Below are 21,671 nucleotides of genomic sequence, written 5' to 3'. Positions count from 1 at the left end.
AAATTATCTTATAAGCTCGGTAACACATGAACAAAAACTATAAACATTAAACAAAATAAAAAGCATTTAAACAAACACATGGTGTTCACAACCATATATCATCAAAATATTTTCAAAATATTCAACTATAAATTATAACTCCCCTATCTCAATCAGAGGGAATAAAAATAGAGATGAATCTTCTTAATCACCACCATTGCGACATGACAAGCTCCCCCAACTGCTACTACACTCCCCAACAATGAACTTAGGCGGCCATGGATTTTTTGTGAATAATAATTTTTTGGAGAAGAAAGAGTCATCCAAATGGTGTGAATGCTTTTCCTATTTATAGGCTAAAAAGTCAATCCTTCAACCAATAAAATTGTTCCACATTTCAGGTGTTGATTGGGCTAAATGACAGTTGTCCAACCAACTGTCCCCTTCCAAAATTTTCTCTAACTGCCTATGACTCAGCAGTTGGTGCCAGTTCTGCTTAGTGACCTGTCATAACATCGCTTGACGACATTATCTACAACATAGAGAAATGTCATATTATTAGTGTACAGTTTTAAGCAAAATATCATAAAATTACCCAAAATAAGTAAACATAATCTCATGATGCAAATAATGTAAAAACATGTACAAATGATCCTAGTATGCTCATAATAATGCTAGAGTTCAAAGTAAACTTAGGTTAAATGACTAAATGATAACTCTTTTGGAGAGTTATCACACCCCCAAACCTAAGTGTTTGCATGTCCTCAAGCAAAATGCATGAAATGCAATACTTCTAACAATAATGTTGCAAAATAACATCATTCAACAAAATTATATTTTTAAACTCCTTTTCAACGCTCAGAATATTGCTGCAGCAGTAGATACAACATACATATGATCCCAAATTAAGGAATGCAATGTCATCTTATTAAAATCAAAATCCACAAAGTGCATTAGTGTGCAAGCTAAGTGTATCTGCTCAATACTTAGCTAAATTAAAAAAAAATGTTCCTACTCAGTTAATAATTTGCAATGCTATAGCAATCATCCTAAACTAATGTTGGAGATTACAACTTATTCGATTTCCTAGAACTAATGTTAGAGATTCCAACTTATTTAAGTCCCTAAGACTAATGTTGGAGATTCCAACTTATTCAGTAATAAATATTTTTTAAACATTATTGTTACAATATCTAATAAAGATATGAGATTTAAGTTTAAAAGTTTCTAATTTGTCTTAGTATTGATAATGTACACATATAATGTAAAATGGTTTATATGGATCCTAATTCTAACTAGTTTTTAAAGCATTCCCTAACATTTCACTATTCTAATTTTTTCATCATAAGGCATCATCAAATTTCACTAAAACTTCATTGATTAAATAACATTAAACATGCAACATTACATATGTAATTCCTAAATGTGTTAACAAAATGCACAACAATGCAAACAACATGTAACACAAAATGTTGTACTATAGTAATTCAGTACTCTAAATGTCACAATATGGACCATACAAATGGACAAAACAACCTCAAACCTAAGGGTTGTATTGTCCTCGATGCATGTAGATAATAAATATTAAATGGATAATATGGGAGGGGATAAATAATACTCCCCTAATTCAACTTCCTCAGACTTTTCGTTAGTGTTAGCAGACTCAGACGACTTTTCTTGGCTGAAGCTTTGGCCTTCATCGAAAGCTTGTGCTTCATTGCATTCGATTTTTATGTGGCCTTAACCACTTCAGCAATAGGGACTAGCGTTGTAGATGCTACAACATCTTATTCTTCAATTACAATCGGTTGTCCCAACATGTCGCTAACTGGCACAAAAATAATTTCCTCAGGTAATTTAGTTTCGTCACCCTTGATTACATCCTCAACAACATTGTGAATAATTTCTTCAATCGAAAATCCTGCTCTTCCTCAGTTGTAGCATCACGAGAAGCTTTATCATCGTTCAAATCCTCCTCAAACTTTTATTATTCCTCCTCTTTGTGGCTAACTTGCTCCTCATTGACTGGCATAATGTCGACATTTAGAAGCCTCATAATTAGCCACCATTTCAAGTACAATATCATCACTTTCTTCCTTAGCATCCTTTTTTTTGGTTCAATATTCAGGGTAGCTTCATTCATTCATCTTTAATTTCCTCCTCATCAGTGCCAGTAGAGCTATTCTCAACATATGGCACTAGTGGTGGATCTAGATCCTCATAAAATTTCACTTGGGAATGTTGGAAACATGACCATTACCTTACAAAATTTCTACCTAAACACATTTTGGATTGATCTATCATGCTGTTGCACATGCTCCTAATATTAAACTTGTACAAGGTGCATTTGATAGTATTCCGTCTTGCTTTGCTACAATGAATCCAAATTAATTTACAACTCCTGTAGCACTAGGCTTACTTGAGGTGCAACGGTGGGTGTTGCATCAGCATCAGTACATGTTTCTCTTGTTCCTTCATTTTTCTACTCAGGCTCTAGCCCATCTCGCAACATTGTTCTCTTGATAGAGGCTGGTGTAATAGCATTTTGATTCTAAAAATTCTGATAAGAGGCAATGGAAACCACTTGTGCTTGTTTCCACAATGAAGTGATCCAAGAGGGAAAAAGAAATACCCAGTTGCCTTTTGCACGTATAAAAATAGTTCAGTAAATATGATTTTACCCGTATTAATGAATCAACCATAAATGATTGAATCTAATAGAAAGGTTCTATCCTTAGTGATGGTAGAGTAATGCATGGTAGGCATTAAACGAGTTCGAAGAAAAGTGAATCATACCCTAGTCGACAAGTTAAGATAAAGCCTTTGAATAATGTATACACCGATTGTGGACTTAATCCATGTGTGTCCAGGCAAGCATAAGTTAATACTAATTTGGTCCAACTCATCGTCCGTGAGATTGGCGATGAAATGTGTATGTTCACACTCAACTTCTACAATGCCTAATAGCATATTTATGGGTTTGGCCTACCAAAGAACCATCTTCTCGCGAACATAAACCAATGGTTGTTGCTCGACAGTGAGATTGCCATAAAATTCCCAAACCAGTTATTGAACTATATCTCTAGGATGGGTGCAAAAAGTCTTCCATTTGAGCTTTGCTATGGTATCGATGATGTAAGTAAATGCATGTGGTTTATAGGCAGATGACAAGTCGAATCCTTTCTCATAACAGAAATCTCTTTCGGAGAGCTCTTCATTGTTACAACGTTGTTGCTTAGCTTCGAGAAATCTTACTGGACCTTTTTACCATTTTCAAGTTACCACCTAATTGTTTGTTGCTAACATCTGATACGACATCAACCATATAAAATAGTAGCTAACTCATAAGTATTGTTGTGCAACAAGAGTGAAAGAAAAACAATGATGTAGTAGAAAATGGTGTGGCATTCCCTGCACATAGAAAGAAAAGAAAAGAAATTAAAATATTCAATTAAATGAAACTAGTCCAATGTCAAAATTTACTAAATGACAGTAATACTAAATTAAAAATGGAGGTTCGCTTAGTGTGAGGGAGACAATGTGCGAGTTTCATTGATCACAATAATACTTCAAACGTTCCTATTATCTTTGAATGTGCTTCCATCCACCAAGTTCTTCAATAGCACTACTCTAAAAGGATAAACTACGATAATTTCAAATAGAACAGACCAACGAGATTCAAGTTTTCCAGGAAAGAGCTTCACTCAAGAGTTGAATAAAAATACATGTTACCCAGCATAGAATTTCTGTGGAATAATATTTTTGACTTGACATTTCTTACTCTTATCTTTCTAAATTGGAGCACTCTCACAGGCATCATTGCGAAGTTCTTTCAATTCATTGACTTCCAACATTTTTTTTCTCTCCACCAGCATCTAAGTCATAGTTTAGCCTTTTCAATACCCACATTGCTTTATGCTCTAGCTCTATAGGAAGATGGCAAGCTTTTCTATACACATGGCGATATAGAGGCATATCCAACGGGGTTTTATAGGTTGTCCTATATGCCCACAATACTTCATCAAGGCACAAGGACCAATCATTTCTAGAAGGGTTGCCACCTTCTTTATTTTCTTTATTTCATAATTTAAAACCTTTGCTTGACCAATTGTTTAAGGATGATATGTTGTGGCAATACGGTGTTTCACTTCATAATTTTATAGAGCATTAGAAATCTACTTGTCTATAAATTGGGAACCTTCATCACTGATTAATGCCCTCGGTGTCCCAAAGCTAGCAAAAAATATTTTTATGAAAAAATCGTAGGATTGCCTTAGCATCACTGGATGGTAATGTTGCAGCTTCAACCCACTCAAACACATAATCCACAACAAATAGAATGAATAGATTTCCACAACACGAAGGATATGGTCTTATAAAATCTAACCCCAAACATTGAATAGCTCAATCTCTAATATAGGTTGCATTGGCATTTCATTGTGATAAGAAATGCTGCCAGTTCTTTGACAGCGGTCATAATGCTTAACAAATTCATTGGAATCCTTGAATAGTGAAGGCTTGTAGTAGCCACATTGAAGAACTTTCACTACTGTACGCATGCCATCAAAATTTCCACCATAAGGTGCATCATACCAATGATGCAGAATGCTTTGCTGCTCACTTTTAGGAACTCAACGCCACATAAATTGATCCATGCATTGCTTAAAAAGATATGGTTCTTCCCAATTATATTTTCATACATCATGGAAAAAATTTCTTCCCTGGCGGTTTAAGTCAGGTGGCAACATACAACCCGCTAAATAGTTGACAAAGTCAACATACCAAGGCAATGTTTTAGTAGCAAGAAGTTGGTCATAGGGAAAATGATTAGGAATCACTAGTATTTTACCATCTTCACTATTAGATTCCGATCGAGATAAATAATCAACCATTTGATTTTCAGAGCATCGTTTATCTTTACTTCAATCTCAAATTCTTCAAGCAGCAACACCCATCGTATAAGTTGTGGCTTAGTGTCTTTCTTGGCAAAAATGTTTTAATGCTGAATGATCCGTGTAGACAAAGACCTTAGTTCCCACCAAATAAGATATGAACTTTTCAAATGCAAACACAACAGCGAGAAATTCCTTTTCGATTGTTGTGTAATTGAATTGAGCATCATTCAATGTTCCGCTAGCATAATTATAACATAGAATACTTTATCTCTTCTTTATCCCAGTACTACTCCAACAAAGTGTTCACTAGCATCGCAGATTAACTCAAATGGAAGGTTCCAATCTGGTTCTACTACAATAGGAGCATTTCCTATTTCACTCCAACAATGAACGCAATGGTTGAGCAATTTTGGAAAAATCTTTAATAAATCTTTGATAAAATCTAGCATGTCCTAAGAAACTTCTCACTAATTTACGTTAGTGGGGGTAGCAACTTCTCATTCACTTCCACTTTATCTTTATCCACTTTAATGCCTCGCTGAGAAATGTGATGCCCTAGAACTATGCCCTCAGTCATGATGAAATGACATTTCTCCCAATTCAACACTAAGTTGGTCTCTTCACATCTTTTCAACACAATGGCTAAATTGGTAATACATTTATCAAAATATTAAAAAAAATCAAAAATTCATCCATAAATACCTTGAGGAAATTTTTAACCATTTCAGAGAAAATAACCATCATGTAGTCAGAAGGCAAATGTTCCATAAGGGAAAGTGATGGTAGTCTTTTCTTGATCACCAGGTGCAATAGCTATTTGATTATAACCACTATACCCATCGAGTAAATAATAAAGAGCCTTTCTATCAAGCCTATCCAACATTTGATCGATAAATGACAAAGGGAAGTGATCCTTTCTTGTAGCCTTATTTAACATCCTATAGTCTATACAAATGCGCCAACCTATTGTAGTGCGTGTTGGAACCAATTGATTCTTTTCATTAGAAACCACAATGATGCCACCCTTTTTCAAAACACATTGAACATGACTTACCCATTTGTTGTTTGAGATAGGATAAATGACACCATCATCTAGCCACTTGATAATCTCTTTCCAAACAACTTTCTTCATAATTGGGTTAATTCTTCTTTCCTGCTCAATGGAACTTCTATCGGGATCATTCGAAAAGATTTTATGTATACAAAAGGCTGGGTTGATACCTTTAATATCAACAATGCTTCAGGAAATTGCTCGCTTATGCTACTTCAGAACAACCAGTAGTTTTTCTTCCTATGATGCATTGAGCTTTGTTGCAACAATAACATGAAGAGTCTCGTTTTCCTAAGAAATTCGTACTTTAAATGCTCGGGAAAAGGTTTTAAGTCAAGTGTGGGTGGCTCTTCTATAGAAGGTGTTTGAGCTTTACTAGGTTGGGTGGAAAGGTCCAATGACTCAAAATGATGCATGTACATCCCATTGTTCCTGCGTAAAAACATCAATAAGAGCAATTGAATAACATTCAACATTATAATCTATGTATGAAACATTGTTTAAAACATTTAATATAATATGTTCATCATTCAAGCACATAGTGAGTTCTTATTTTTTTGATATCAATTAAAGCTCAATAAGTGGCAGGGAAGGGTCAACCAAGTATAATTGTAACATCTTTGTCAGCTTCACAATCCAAAATGATAAAATTAGTGGGGAAAATGAATTTGTCTGCTCGGACTAGCATATTCTCAACAATGCTACTTGAATGTACGATGGAGCGATCATCTAGGTGTAAGGTAATTGTGGTTGGTCGTGCCTCTCCACTACCAAGTTTCCTAAAAATTGATAATGGCATAAGATTAATACTAATACCTAAATCACATAATGATTTACCTACGAATTGATCTCCAATAATACAAGGAATAGTAAAACTTCTTAGATCCTTAAGTTTTGGTGGTAATCGAATTGTAGCTATTAATGTATGTATTTAGTTGTTTGTATATATATGTTTTTGTTGCGTCGTATATACGTATCTTGCATAAGTATTTTTCTATGAATTTATATGTCATTGCATTGGAACAGTGCAAGTTTTAAGTGTAGAGGGGTTGCATATAAATTGATGGAAATCTAAATCTCATCTTGAATGATTTTTCACTTAGGTATAGAATGGAATAGTGTAGTCTATTAAAGTTAGAGGAATTAAAAGCACTGACATATTACTTAGTGAATCTAGGAGAATTCAAAAATAGTACCTGAATGGTATAATGCTCTGTTTGAAGTACCCTATCACAGATTATATATATATATATATATTGTATAAATAAAAGACGAAATTTGTCGATGCATCTTAAAAAATTATATTTTATAGAATAAGTACCATGTCTGTGTGCAATTTTAAGATCACAACGCTAAAAAGAGAGTACCCTGCTGCATACATGCTTTACGCTCTCACTGCAAGTGTATGCGTCGAGGCAATAAGGATATCTATTGGGGGTTTGTCGCACCCCATCTTTACTTCCAGTACCAAAGGTATGCTGATTCTAGGTTTCCCTTGTTTGTCTTATGCTTATGCTATTCTTATATTTATTAGTATAGGCATCTATGACAAGTAACAAGAACTTAAATTGGAGTATAATGTTGTGATTGTATGAAATACATCCTATGATATACTTACGTGAATGTCGGCACAATTGTGAATTTAATTCCTGTTACTTGTTTACCTCGAACTTGTTTAACTCAGGAAGCAAGAATACGCATGTTAGCTTTCTGAAATTTTCTTTTGTGACCGCATTATTCTGTTTACTTGAGAACAAGGAAACGTTCAAGTATGGGGTGTGATAACACTGTAAAAGGCCAATTTTGCCCATTAATTAAACTCGTTTTGTCCTTGAGTTGTGCATTTCATCATAATTGTTTGTTTTCTTAGCATCACATTTAGAGTTAGATGTCATCACATTGCATTGTTTGTTTGTTGCATCTTCCCCAACGTTCTGACACCATGTTGATGGTGTGCTATACCTCTCCATAGCATCTTTAACGACCGATCGCACTAGTGTGGAATACAAAAGCAGCTATGTATCAATGCAAAGCTACAAAGATCACTTCTTAGCTTTGCTTAGAGTGATTTTTTTAAACTTATTTTGATTACCATCTGTTTGTATTTATTAGGATGACGAAAGTTTTCTTAACATCTTGATCTGCTATCAAGTCCTTTTGTTTACATTTAGTCTGTTGATTTTAGGAAGTAACAAGCAAACACTGACATCTCTAGGCGCAGTCCTTATCAGTGGAAATCGCTTATGCCACGACAGAAGTTGGGTAGGATTATGGGGGGCTGAACTAGGTGTTATAGCATGGAAGGGAATGATAGTTTATTGAGTTCTCAATGTCAAACATTAGCAATGCTTTGTATGCTTGCGCTATTTATGTTAAAAATCAAAATATTGTTTTTGTGTCTCAGTTGCGTGAAATATGATGAGTGCTCTCGTTTTATCCATTACTTAGATTTTACTTCTTTTATTTTATTGTCGTTTCATTATTTTACATTCACATCCAACTCAACCAATCTACCTTTTCTTCTTACTTAACAAATTACAATGATAACGACAATAGATCTTCAATATCATTCCTTGAGGGGTTGGTATATTTAACAGCGAGGCTATTTCTATTCTTGCATCGAAAGATGTTCATTTGCATCTATTGCGGTGACATCTCTCACCAGCAAAAAAACCTATCACTCAGTTTGGGTATAGTAACCTAGTACAAGATTAGTTTGTGCAATAATTGAGTGGTGGTGGTCCATATCCAGAAATAAATAATATTTCCATCACTCTTACACAATGCAAATAATACACAGATGATTCAAGTCTCATTTTCTATTACACCAAGTTTCTAGCTTATTCACTACAGCAGAACTTTCCACTTATAAGCTAGGTCTAGTTAAAGGCCTCGCATGGACTACTTTCCAAAAAATATTATACTATACTTAAAAAAAAACAAGAATAAAAAATATCTAGTGACCATTCATCATCCTTAAGTTCCGGTCGAATTTAGGCATCACAATGGAGACTAATGGACTTTCTCTGTGTGATTCCACTCCAAAGCCTCCCATCACCGTGCGGGCTTAGGCTATCGTATTCTTGGTTGGTATAACCGTATTCTTCTTCTTCTTTTCTATTTATTTGTTTATTGTATTTGGGTTTCAGAGTGCACTTGCCTTCTCCTTCCAAACCACCAGTGATTTAAGAAACTTCATCACCTGTAACATTAAAAGTCAGCAACCCTTTAATATGTTTCAAAATCCAACCTAGTCAAGATATAGAATGTGGACAAAAGACCACTAACATAATCCTAGGGGTGTTAAATCGGTCAGTTTAATGCTGTTAATAAATCGAACCAAACCATATAAAATTCATTAATCAATTTTTTTCCTTTAACTTATTAACCAAATTGAAATTTAGTTTGAAATTTTTTAATCGAACTGAACAAATTTCGATCAATTCAGTCAATTAATTAAATTAACCGAAATTTATAAATAATATATATTAAATATTTAATATTTTTGTTAGATCAATTAATTTGGTCGATTAATTTGATAAAATTGAAGTTTAAACACTCCTAAAATTAAATAATATAAAAAATATATAAAAATATTTAATAATTTTTTATTAATTCGGTCAATTATTCAATTTCAAACAGAATTAATTGATAATAAAAGTTTAAAAAATTATTAATCGTTAACCAACAAAGCTTAAAATTAATTGTCTGACTAACTGAAAAAACTTAGATTCCAGATAGTTAATTAAGTTAAAATTAAAGTTTGAACAACACTTCGTATACGTATCTAATGCATTTTATTCCCTCACTTTGATGTTTTCTCAATTGAAGAAATTGACACTTCTATTTGTATCTATCACACAACATGCAAGCATCTCTACCCCTAGAGACCAAAAGAAAAAAAGGTACCTCGTGTGGATCCTTGAGAGAGAAAAAATGCGTTGCTCTCCTTGGGCACAGATGAAACCAAGATGCGATATCCACGGTTTCCCTCTCTTAGAACCTGTGTTATATAAACCAATGAAATTGCTTCTCTTAAATATTTTTTATAAGGAAATCTCAGGAATATCAAAATACTTATCATCATTTATATCTTACCTTAAACGCATCTTCTTCCGTTTGGTCATCGCCAACATAAATCGGAAGCAAATCGTCACAATTGTCAAGCCCTAAACCATCTGTTTTTTAAGCATTGAGAACTATGACAATATACAATGTGTGCATGCGCACACATAGGTTAAAGACCGTACTTACCAAGTGATTCAAGTAGAAATGTAACAGCTTTCCCATTATCCCAATTGATCACAGGCCGAACCTCTAAAACCTAATTATGAAAATATATATTTTAAATGACACAAACAGAAGGTATATAAAAGTTAATGAGAAAAGAAACATATTGTCTTTAGAGATCACCTTCCGTCCATGAGTCAATCGTAGACGAGGGTAGTTTCTGATGACATCATGGACGCATTGTGCAACTGTTGTCCAATTCTGAACATAAAAAATGGCCTTCAAGTTAATACTTAATCATGCAAAGAAAACACACTGAAGAGTAATTCCAAACATAGAGGCCATCAATGAATAACAGTAATTTTAAGTTGTAATTTTGTTGTTTAAATTGTAGTTTTAATATTAAAAAGAAGGCGTTGTTCCAAAATCGCGCCTTCTCAAAATTTGAAAATTAAAAAATGGCGCTATTTCAAAACGGTGTCTTTTATTTTGCTTTTTTGGATTTTTGGAGGAAGATATTCTCATGATAATGCCTTCGTCCCCAAATTCTCACATAGGATGAAGACGTGCATTCGTGAAAGCGCCTTGATTCTCTGTGGCACAATACATGTCATTTTGGGAATTAATGTTGAATGGATGATATTTTAATAATTCAATTTTTTAGGTATTATTTTAATAATTTCGTAAAAATTCTCCCACCTTCTCGTCCACGTTTCGGTAATGGACAGAGACACAAAATTTGTTGTTTTCGACATTTGCACCTTGAATTTCTTTGGTACTATTGACGAGTGAGTTAAAAATCTGAATGAATGAGAAATCTAAATTAGAACAGAGAGGAAAAGAGCGGGCATTACGCCATGTACGACTATGGCTAGGGCTGTAAAATTGGGTAATCGTTCAGGTTTCAGTTAGATATTGACAGGTTGGGTAAAATCGAATACAGGTCAAGTCAGGTAAATTTGACACCAGATCCAAATCGGGTTCAGTTCAGGTCATTTTCAGTTCGGATCGTTGCCAGTTCAGGTCTGAAGCAGGTTAATTTAGGTTCGGATGGACTTCAGACGGATCTTGTTTAGATCGGGTCACATCATTGGCAGATAAAATTCAGGTCTGATCTCTATCAAATACGGATTGAGCTCAAATCGGGTTAATTTTTATTTTTGGATTAATTATTTTCGTCTTTCGCGAACGTTGAATTGCAATTTGTAATTGTATATGATTTAGAGTAAATAAGAATATAAATAATCATTGTTCAATTTTATGAAAAATACAAATTTAAGAATTAAATAGATAAAATTCAGGTCTGATCTCTATCAAATACGGATTGAGCTCAAATCGGGTTAATTTTTATTTTTGGATTAATTATTTTCGTCTTTCGCGAACGTTGAATTGCAATTTGTAATTGTATATGATTTAGAGTAAATTACTAAGAATATAAATAATCATTGTTCAATTTTATGAAAAATACAAATTTAAGAATTAAATTGAACAAATATGAAATTACAAATAAATTTTTTTATAAATTAAACAACACACATTGATGAGGGATCAAATCGAAATAATTTTAAATTGTGAGGTTGAAATTAATACAAAAAAAACTAAATTATACCCATTTAAAAAGTTATGGGTCAATTAAAAAAATAGAATTAAGTAATAAATATGGATCAATTTCATATGCAAATAAAATTTGGAGGACTAAATTGAACAAATATGAAATTACAAATAAAAATTTAATAAATTACAACACATTGATGAGGATCAAATGAAATAATTTTAAATTGTGATATTGAAATAATACAAAAAAGTACTAAATTATACCCATTTAAAAAGTTATGGGCCAATTTAAAAATAGAAATAAGTAATAAGTATGGGTCAATTTCATATGCAAATAAAATTTGGAGGACTAAATTGAATAAATATGAAATTAAAAAATTTAAATATATTAAACAACACAAAAGGGATCAAATCGAAATAATTTTAAATTTTGAGGTTAAAATTAATACAAAAAATACTAATTATACCCATTTAAAAAGTATGGCCAATTTAAAAATAGAAATAAGTAATAAGTAGGGTCAATTTCAGGTGCAAATAAAATTGGAGGACTAAATTGAATAAATATGAAATTACATATAAAAATTTAATATTAAACAACACAAAGGGATCAAATCGAAATAATTTAAAATTTTGAGGTTGAAATTAATACAAAAATGTACTAAATTATACTCTTTAAAAAGTTAGGACCAATTAATAAATATAAATAAGTAATAAGTTGAGAAAAAAATTAAACAACTAATATATATATAATATAAACTATATAATTTATATAAATATGTATATATATAACTAATAGTTTATATATTATGTATAAAGTATAAACTATATATATCATGTATAAACTATAATACTATATAGTTATATATGAACTAAGAACTATATAGAAACTACATAGTTATATATAAATTTATATGAATTATATATAAACTATATAATTTATATTATATATTATGTATAATTATAAATAATATATTGTATAAATTATATAGTTTATTAATATAAATTATATTGTTATATATATATATATATATATATAGGGCTTATATTTATATTTATATAAACTACATACTATAATTTATATTTATATACTATATTTTATACTATTATATAAACTATAGTTTATATTTATATAATATATGAACTATAGTTTACATATAAACTATATAGTTTATATACTAACTATAGTTTACATTAACTATATATATAAACTATAGTTTACATATGACCTATATATACTATTTAGTATATATAAACTATAAATATATATAGACTATATGGTATATATAATCTATACATTATATATAGTTCATTAGTATATATGAACTATATATTATATAGTTCATTAGTATATATAACCTATATAGTATATGATATATACAAACTATATAGTATATAGTTCATTAGTATATAAACTATATATATATATAAACTATATTATTTATTAATATAAACATATATATTAATTGAAAGAATTGAAAAATATATAAGGATCAAATTGAACAAATTTTAAATATGAAGCTTAAATTAATAAATTATAACATTAAATTTGGATTAAATTGAAAAAGTTGAAATATGAAGCTTAAATTAATATATTAAATCATTAAATTTGGACTAAATTAAATAAATTTAAAACTAAGAGACAACACTACAATATCAAATGAAGTTAAAAAACACGCGAGTTTTCTCACTCGTTTAAGCCACAAGGCTACGCCAACTGTGGCGCCAAAATCAGCATCATTTCCGGCCTGATGATTTTAACATAACCATGGCTTCCGATTCTTCTCCAAAATCAGCATCATTTACACTCGTGGTCTCCGTCAAGCCTTAACTCCTTCCTCTGCCGCCGCAACGCCACCTCCAAATCCTTCTCGTTTTTCCAATTCGGTAACTACCCCAACTCCATCCCAGTCCACCATGCGTGGGCACCGCACAACCACTTCCCCGACTCCTATTGCTGGCTGTTTTAATGTTTCTTCCCGCTCTTATTTACAAGGTGATTATGGACTCGAGTATCACGTATCAATCACTTTGCAACTTTTTTGCTCCTTCGTTATGGACTTATGGTAGTTGTTTGCTTAGATATTATATTGACTTCATCTGATCTTGTTTCCAGCCACAATTTCTTGATCTAGCATTTGGTGCAGCTTTGGCTGTTTTCTTGGTGTTAGAAATTATTCGAGTAAGTTGGCTAAACCTTCGGATATTTTGTAGATGTTGACAATTTATCAAGTAATCATGTTGAGTGAAGTTGCTATACTTTGTCCAAGTGTTAACTCGTTAAGCATTTTAAAGGATGTTATTTTCGCGAGCATAACAACAATTAATAACCATATTGTAATGATTACAATATACAGGCTATGTTTATGTTCTCAAATGTACTGGAGAAGTGCTCCTTTTTTTAGAAGTTTCTTGGTTCATGTTGCTGAATCTTTCCTTTGTAGCCAGGTTTGGAGAATTTGGCCTTTAGGGCATCCTGTACATCAGTTTATGAGTGCCTTTACAGATCATCGTGACTCGGATCTTATTATTGTCAGGTATTACATTTTGTCCATTAGTGGAAATTAATATGCATATAATTATTTCAAGCAATTACAATTAAGGTCCATTTTTTACTCGTGTAGCCACTTTTCACTCTTGTTGGGATGTGCACTTCCTATCTGGATGTCCTCTGGGTTTAGTGATCGACCTCTTACCCCTTTTACTGGAATTTTAACCATTGGAATTGGAGAAACAATGGTAAGTTTGCTTATTTTTGCCTTTGGGGCCTAAATTTATTGGATTTGTTATTTTCTACCATGTCTTCCGCCTCCCTTTCCGATAATTTTTCTAGCAGGCCCTTAACCTTTTTTAATAAAGTTTATGAACTAAAATTTGGCTTTTGAACTAAAATTTTATGCAATTTTCCACTTGGATTTTCCCAGTATCAAATGACTAACAGTGTTAACATCCCATTCAAACTCTGCCAATGTTTTTAAACCTGGACAAGCATTATGAACCCCATGGGAGTCCAACTTATGAACCAAGCCATTCCAGAAAGAGAGAGATGGGTGTAATCTTAGGCGCTTCGCTATTTTTTTTGTATTAAGGATTAAAAAACCAACATCACTCCACCAGTAGTGCCGTTATGAACCCCATGGGAGTCCAACTTATGATGGCTGTATTACAGAATAATCTGAAACAGTGGATAATTGAGAACTAGTTGAGGTATAAATATGAAAGAGTCTACAAAGTGATAGAATTGGCTTCTTGCCTGTTACTCCTGCCAAGTGGCTCATAAAGTTGTAATCATCTTGCTTTTATGCTAGGCATCAATGGTTGGCCATAAGTATGGTGTCCTTAGGTGGAGCAAAACTGGCAGTAAGGATTTTCCTGTCTTGCTTTCTTTCTGTCTACTTTGATTATTTTTTAATGTTTAAGCTTTCCTTTGAGGAGATACCTGCTAATTCTAGCAAATTTCTTACACTTTAGAGAAAACTATTGAAGGCACTTCAACTGGTATAGCATCTGTCCTCGCTGCTTGCTTGGTTCTGGTTCCACTTTTGGCATCCACTGGATACATTCTAACTCAGGTTTCTCTCTCTGTCTCTCTCTCACCCACCACATACGCACACTGACATTCTTATGTTGACTGAGTTATTCATCATTAGCACATCTGTGGTAACTTAGCCTGGAATGAATTTGTTCACTTAAACACCCTATGTGGGTACTTCAGGTTGTTTATTTATTTTTTTCTTCTCGTTTTCTTTTAAATGATCTTGTTAAGTTGTTCGAATTAGTTTCGTGGGCCTAATTGAGTGTTTGGATTATTGTTACATTGCAAATATTTGATTACGTAAATCTCAATTTCCACAGCACTGGCTCCCTGTTTTAATAGCTGTGACCACAAGCGGTCTGTTGGAGGCCTACGCAACGCAACTTGATAATGCTTTTATACCACTTGTCTTCTACAGCCTCCTTTGTTTGTAAATGCACACTTCAACCTTCCAGAAAGCTTAAACAGGTGATAATTCCTTACACGCTTCCATCTAGAGGTTTTTTCTTTTTTATTCTTTAATAGATATTACTAACCGCCATCAGGGAATACAGAGAGTCTGTTGCATACCATTCCCATTGTAGTTTCAAAGTAATCCAGAATTGCTCGTAAGATGAGCCTAATGTTTTATACTTTGTTGGACTTGGCAGTTATGAGCCCTCAAAAAGGGGTAAGAATGTTTAATGTTAAGCTGTCTTTCTGATCTGATTCTAACATTTGGTGTTAATGAAATTGCAGTCCTTTGTATAACTCGAGAGTTGTGCTTCGACAACTTACTAGTGCTCAAGCTCAACATAGGGGAAGGAGTGCAATTGAGGTCTGTGCAGCAATCGGTGTAATTTTTTACCCCAAAGTTCAGTCTCTTTTTGTGTTTAATGTTGATGCCTTATGTTTGAATTTATTGCAGGTGTTGAAAAAGCTTGTTGATCGCAGAATCCTCTACCATTCTTACTCCATGCAAGTTTATGGTTATGTATCATCACAAAAAAGTGGCAGTCATAGCTCATTAACTCTTGTCTATGGGGTAAGCCCTTTATATCCATTTAACTCTTTAGTACTATTCTTTTTCATGTATAATGCGTCATCTATCCGTGCTTCCTCCCTGACTCTGTTGTTTTGCCTTTGAGGCTTGTATACCAATACAAACAACTCCCTTCTGTACTTCTTCTGAGTGGGTTAAAACTATTTTTTTTTATGTTTTTATATATACATGTTTTGCAGTACCATGCTATCTTTTCATTAAGACACTGGCTTCAGCAACCCAATTGGCTTCCAACTTTAGAAGCAACTCTTGCATTGGATGAAGAGTCTGTCAGGAGGGTAGGAGATGACTCGGTTAGGGGACCAACAGTTTCTCGTAAGTTGAGGCTTATTAGAATATTGATGAGAGACCTCGCTATCAATTAGGTTACACCATCAATTTGTGAGGTCTTTTCTTGTGGATAAAACTGGTAGACTCGGTGTTATATGTGTTTGTATAGATAGGAATTGGTAGAACAATGAGAACTCTTTGATCTAATTCTAATATGATGATGAAAGTTTTACATAAAAAATTCCTATCATTTACTTTTTTACGGTATTACATGTGGTAGTATAGAAAGTGGGCATTAAAAGATGTGTACTCTCTGTTTTTCATCATTTCTCCAACTATAAATCATCCTTCAAATATTTCACTTTTCTTTGTCTTCAATCTTTTATTCCTTATAGTTTTTTCTCTTACAAGATAAGCTAAAATCAAAATGAACTTGGGTTAGTCATTTAGTCTCCCAGTTTCATTCACATTGTTAAAGTTAGGTTATGGGTTGTGGGCCTTTTCCTTATAGTTTTTACTTTATTTTTCTAATTTAGAGGCTCAAGTTATTTTATATAATATTATTTTTTATATAAATTAAACTATATAATTTATATAAATTAAAATATATTAATTTTTCTTTGTATTATTAATAATGTTTTATCTAATTTACATTTAAATAATTTTATTAAATAATTTTATATAATAGGTCTATTTATTAATATAATTATCATAATAATTATTTTATTATAATATTTAAAAAGTAATCATATTAATATTTTAATTACATCATAAGCTAAAAAACTTATAATTTTATTAAAATCTTATAATTTTGTCCATGGTAATATATAAGTCAAGTAAATATCAGATCAGATCATTAACAAGTCGGATCATTTACAGGTCAGGTTAAAAACAGGCCAGGTTGAAAACATGTTAGGTTAAAAACAGGTCGGTTAATACCAATTATTTACCAAGTCAATCTCGGGTTCATGTTCATATCAGTCGGATGCAGTTCGAGTTCGGGTATCAAATTTTCGGTTCAATTCGGGTTCAAGTCGTTCTCAAGTCGGATGCAGGTCAGGTTCGGATCCACAATTTCCAAGTCCAAATCGGGTTCAGGTCACTACCAATTCCGACTCGAGTCGGTTTCGGATCGCCACAGTGCAGGTCAAAAACAGTTTTGACTCAAGTCAGTTTCAGTCAGTTTTGCAGGTCGGGTCAACTTTTTACAGCCTTAGCTATGGCATTCCAAGGAACGTTGCATACCTCATCAATCATAGGTAAGAACTAGTAGCAGGCTGGCTGGAGTATGTTTACTTCTTTACCCTGAATTAGAACAAAAAAACAACTTGAAGGTAAAATATAAAGCCTTGTGTGAAGAGATTTGAAGCGTTAGACCTGCTTATCAGTAGATGTAATGCAGTTAGAGTAATCATCGGAAGATTGCCTAACAGGAACCATGATGTCCATTCCATGGCTTCCCGCATAATTTAGCTCTGTTACTCCTACAAACTCATATACCTGAATAAACAAAGAGGCAATTGTAAATATAAAAAACAGTGCCAACAAAGTTATCAAAATTTGTCAAAACCATGCTCTTCAAATCACCTTGTCACGGCTTCTGCCACTAATTATTGCCGTTGGGAAGCATTTTGCCACGTTTTTCAATGCAGCTCGAATCTGAAAAAAACATTTTGGCTTAGTATGTCGGAAAAAAGTGATATATTTCACTAAAATTTTCTCAAAGTATCCCGAAAAGCCGGTAAAATCGATCAAATGAGACATTGGAAAAAAACTGGCTCGTGTAGAATGGTGGAAGGAAATATTTTTTGAGATGCGGGGATTGTTATAGCGCCGAAGAAGACGCATAGATCATCTAAGGTTTTCCTCATATTTCATGCAATTGAAATGCCAAGGTTAACGAAGTAGCAAAGAAGAAGACGCTTGGTACTTGTTGCATCTTCCAAAATATGCATCGTGATCCAAACTTTTTTTAGTAGCACTATAGCAATTACACCATCTAAGAGAATATTTCTCCCACCACTATATACAAGCCATTATTTTTTTTCAACGCCCCATTTGATCAATTTTGCCCAGACAAGCAATTCTTACATCATGAGACATAAAGGCACAATCCGGATTGTCCACAATTGGTGAAAGAGTGCCATCATAATCCAGAAACAGTGCTATTCTCTTCTGCTCAGCAAAGTCTGTGATTTTCTGAAATGATGCGAGTGCGGAAGGATATTCAAGCTGCAAAGGAAAAGAAAAGTACATTCTAAAAATCAATAACCCCTTTATTTGTATCAAAATTAAACTCATATATAAGTGAAGAATATCTACTACCAGCCATGTAGTATAAGCAACATCCGTATCATTTGATACAGGGTGATTGCTGAAATCCATGGACTTGTTATGAGGAGGGGATGAGGATTCCATAGAATCCAGGCAGTTGTTGGCATGAATATCAGTAATTCCAGCTTTCATCCTAGGAACACAAGCGGGTTCTTGAGTATTGCAACACACCAGAAGGTACTCGTAATCTTGACTTGGTTAGTGGTGGATCGGTAAGAACAGAAGCAGTGTGGTTGGATTTCATGTCCATTGAATCCAGCCTCAGATCACTACTCAAAACGTAAAACCTGCCAGATTCCTTAGCAGATGATTCTTTATATTGATGCTCAATCTCAAACTATTGTTTTCAGCTAATACTTTTATCAATAAAGAACCACCTCTTCAATGTTTTCTTATCACTGCTGTTCAGCAAGCAGTCCATCAAGCTCATGAGTCCAAAATTCTACTATCAAAAGGAAGCACAAGGCCATATCATTATTTTCAAAAGATACAGAAATTTGAACTGAACCCGTTCATCTCTCAAGGCCACTCAGCTTAAAACAGATGCACGCAAACAATATCTGCAAATTATAGATTTAAGAGGTATGATTAAGGTCCATGATCGGAATAACATCTGCAAGGATGACAATGAAATATGCCTCACCAAATGAAGAGGAAATGTTACTAATCAGGGAAAAAAACCTAGTAACATGTAAACAACTTGCTAGTACAAGGAACTTTATAGTTTATAGGCATGAAAATATTCCAAACTTGAAGCGTATTACTAGGAAATACAATAAAGTTCACTTTTTATGACCTTTCACAGCTTCAGATTCCTTTTAAAGTTCAATTTTATTCATGCCAGACAAAAAGTTAAAGTTGCTAAGAGCGAAATTGGACGATAACTTTTAACAATTACTTAGGTCATTATCTCTCTTGTATAACTACTCTACTAGGCTATAATTTTACACAAATTTAACAATTACTTATGTCATTATCTCTCTTGTATAACTACTCTACTAGGCTATAATTTTACATAAAATTCTTTGAAAGTATCACTTTAAAGAAGCCGGATCAAATATTGAGAAATACAAGATATTTAATTTCAAAACAATAAGAACTTATTATATATTTAATCTAAAATTTGGGGGGGGGGGAATGTCCAATTTTATTTAAATTGAAACTGATAAAGACCTAAAATGCTATTATCCATTCTTTAAAACATGCATACATCTTGGTAAACGCTAATTCTGATCGTTCAGGGCATGTTGTTGCCAACGAATTGTCTTATTTAGTCAATCCTAGTGATCTATCAAATTCAAACACCACGTAGTTCAATATTTTTTACCTTAAAAAACACCCTAAAGTATGAAAAAAAAAACACCATAACTTTATATAATTCTCAGGACAACTAATGTCCACAATGTACCACCACTTATATGCACAAAAGATGCAGAAAAAAAAACACTGCAAAACCTAAAAATAGAATAATAAACTTATGGCTCAAACAGTTCATAAACATTAGGAATGTTTTTAAACATACTTAAAATTAACAAAATTTATCTAAGCCAGAATTTCAATACCATAATATCTAGAAATATTTTATAAACCACACATCACCCCTCAAATGGATGCAAAGAGGCATCATGGCCCCTCATAGCGAGAGGCAAACCATGTTAATTGCAACCAAACATAAAGGGTCAACCTCTGAACGAAATCAACATTGAATTATGAGGGAATAATTTGTTTAAATAAGATCTTAACAATATTTCAATTATAAAAATTAAATGATGAAGGATTTAATTTTACGAAATTTAAATTTAAAGGCATTAAAACTGAAAATATCCTAACAACAATTATACCAAAATTTTTTTAGGATGGACAAGAGCTTACTTATAGTGATTTAAAACTATCACGTAATCATCAGTTTATAATTATTATTTTCTTTTCTTACACATCTGATAGGATAAGTGGAGAACAAAAATTAGTTCATAGGGGTTGACAAATTATTTTCTCAATTAAGATGAAATAAAAAAGTAAATGAGAAAATAATCGGATCAATATCAACTCAAAAAATTTCTTGTCTTTTAGACATCATTTCCGTAAACATTATATACGTAAATTTCTCTCCTTTCTTAATTTTTTTAAATGAATATATAGGAAAAAAAGAAAACCATCGTGATTGATGAAATTGGTTAAAGCATAACAGAAAACGCCTAATTTTTAATTAAAAAGGCTTGATTTGAAAAATTTTCACATCCACATGAACTCTTTCATTAAAAAAACCATTGCATTTGCTAAAAGACGAATTTGGAAATATTCTAAAACAACATATATTTGTACAAAAGGAAAAGTATAGAGGGAAAATTGAAACTGAGAAACCTGAAAATCAAAACAGCGAGGAAGAAACGAAGCCAAGCGCAGGTCAAGAAGTTGAAAAGCTGGAAAACTGATCAACAAAACGTGTAATGCGCCATTCCCGTGGTGAAGATATCAAAAGAAAAGAATTGGTGGTTTGGGGGAGATGATTATACATTTATAATCACTTGAACTGGTGAAGAAATCGGAGAGAACGTGAACGAGAATTAAGCTAAATATCCATTTGATGCGGAGCAGTCATTCATTTTCCTATAAATAAAAAACCACTTTTTCTATCTTTTGTGTATTTATGGAGTTTCAGTTTCTACCGGATCTGATTTACAAATCAAACTCCAGGTTGTTGGATAAGGAATCATAACTGGACATATATATCTACCTTCAATTTGGATTTACCTACACTCCCCTTCTTTGTATATTAACTTCACG

General features: G+C 32.8%; 1 long non-coding RNA gene and 1 pseudogene across 1 annotated transcript; one reads left to right on the top strand and one right to left on the bottom strand.

Annotated features, from left to right (window-relative positions):
• Window positions 1-9,070: 9,070 nt before the first annotated feature.
• Window positions 9,071-19,019, bottom strand: LOC120171925 (annotated as a pseudogene).
• Window positions 13,651-14,414, top strand: LOC120171772. The gene is made up of 4 exons (XR_005520900.1): window positions 13,651-13,702; window positions 13,823-13,888; window positions 14,151-14,243; window positions 14,331-14,414. It is a non-coding gene; the product is annotated as an uncharacterized LOC120171772 (long non-coding RNA).
• Window positions 19,020-21,671: the final 2,652 nt, after the last annotated feature.

This window comes from Hibiscus syriacus, unplaced genomic scaffold, assembly GCF_006381635.1.
Source record: "Hibiscus syriacus cultivar Baekdansim isolate YM2019G1 unplaced genomic scaffold, ASM638163v2 tig00111837_pilon, whole genome shotgun sequence".
Classification (NCBI taxonomy): Eukaryota; Viridiplantae; Streptophyta; class Magnoliopsida; order Malvales; family Malvaceae; genus Hibiscus; species Hibiscus syriacus.
This window is presented reverse-complemented; position numbering and strand designations above follow the sequence as displayed.